Below are 2,222 nucleotides of genomic sequence, written 5' to 3'. Positions count from 1 at the left end.
TAAACCTTATTTTCAATAAGCAATCCTGAAAAACATTTGGGGGTGCTTAACTTTTTTCCAGGTGTATACTTCACAAAATCACAGTGAATGACTTAACTCTATCTTGGAAATAACTCTACGTTACCCTAACTATATCGTTGACTATTTTTCAATTCACTTTCTAACTAACCTCTCGATGCTTCTTGGAATGTTTATTTATATTCTACAGTTGTTCTAGATATTTCTAGGACTTGTTTGATCTTAAAATATTGCACTCTCTAACTAACTTCTAGATTAAACAAATTCCAATATAGCCTATAGATATATAAAGTAGTAAAAAAATACAAAAATTAAGTATGATATAGGGATGGCAATGGCAAAATTACAGAAATAAGGTAGGAATAAATATACAAAACTATACAAAGATTACAATATAAGTAGCCCAATTTTTCCAAGAATAACTATTATTTGCAACTAAATGCTGAATTCCTGTCAGTTGTATGAATTCCAGTTTGAATAAAAGCATTTAAACAGTGGCTAATAACCATAAGCATAAAATCGACTCCACAACATACTAGAGTCATGTCAATTAAAGGCCACGAAGTATGATACCACACATACGCACACACATAGTTGCCAGGATCGGTGCAACTGAAAATTTGAAGAAAAGTAGACTGCTATATAATGTATTGTTTTGACCATTAAGAAACTGGTATTACTAAACTCAGACATCAATAACATGCACACAGATCTGACAGTTGGATAACTTACTTGATATCCTTGATACCTTGAATATTAATTTAGATTATTCTTTCTTTCTTTCTTTATTTTTCTGAAATTGTTTTGCAGATATCATGTTTATGCAATGAAAAGTCACAAACGGTCCTTATATTAAAACAATTTGTCCTGCCATCTGGCGACCAGAAATGAAACTGTTATGTATGAAATATGGAAATAATATATGTTTTTAAACTGAACGCACTACTAAATAGTAGTTTTCCTTTTTATTATTTCCCAACAAAAATGTGTATGGTAAAAGAACAGAATAATATTATAAACACTCGATAATGGCAATTAGGTGCTCAAATAAGGCTGTAACTCAACTTTAACAGCTATTTGTAAGCACCATAGAGTAAAGATTGAATGTGGCATCCATTTTTTTCTTAGCCTATCCCTAAATACTAAACACTACCATGCTTAGTGATAACTTGTTCTGAAGTGCTTTTAAGATGCCTTTCTGCCATTGCAAGAACTTCACTCATTTTTTTGGCTAGCGTGGGAGAAGAAAAAGGAAAGACAAACACCTTGGCTCTTTAGGTAATTTCTATTTCTCCACTCTAACAACACTTTTCAATGATATTGGGAGTCTCACAAGCTGTGAAACACTCGATAATGGCAATTAGGTGCTCAAATAAGGCTATAACTCAACTTTAACAGTTATTTGTAAGCATCATTGAGTAATAGATTGAATGCAGCTGCTATTTTTTTTCTCGGCCCAGCCCTAGATACTAAACACTACCGTGTTGAGTGATAAGTTATATTGGTTAGTTTAGGTGTCAAGCCACTTATGAGTATGTTGTTTTTTCAGAAACACTACTTAATGATTCAACATGATAATAATAGCAAAAAAGTACCTTGAAGTGTTTAAAAAACAAATATTTTAGTTAAGTCACGTATACTTTGCAAATACCTATTGATCAGGATCTATGACGTCACAAAAGAAATCGAAGCCTGCAAGCGTGACGATTTCACTTGAGATTAGGTTCGCCCATAGATTGCCAAAAGCTATTTTTTCACCACCACAAACTTTTGTAGTTGTAGAGCTAACTGAAAATATTGAACAGTAATAGTTTCTTTTCTGGCTGTATTATTCTATAGGGCGTTGCTGAGTTTCCCGAATAAAGAATCACGCCTGTAATAGCAGTAGACTTATTATAGCCACGTGTAAATATAAATGGAAGATAAGTGTATTTTCCTTTAATTTTGTTCATCTAAGTAGTGTATCAGGAGAGTCTTACGTAATTAATTTAAGGTATTACGTCTTAAAGAAACATTTTAGAAACTGAACTATTTGATTCTGTTCGTGATATTGTAAAGATAGTTCTATTTCATAGTCGCTGATGTATTCTTATAATTAGTACACTTCTATCAGATTTTGTGTATGAGCTTTATCTTAAGACACATTTCGTTCTTTAAGAATACATGTTTTTTTATATTTTTGACTACACAATAACCCCCCCCCA

This window comes from Limulus polyphemus, unplaced genomic scaffold (assembly GCF_000517525.1).
Source record: "Limulus polyphemus unplaced genomic scaffold, Limulus_polyphemus-2.1.2 Scaffold187, whole genome shotgun sequence".
Lineage (NCBI taxonomy): Eukaryota > Metazoa > Arthropoda > Merostomata > Xiphosura > Limulidae > Limulus > Limulus polyphemus.
This window is presented reverse-complemented; position numbering follows the sequence as displayed.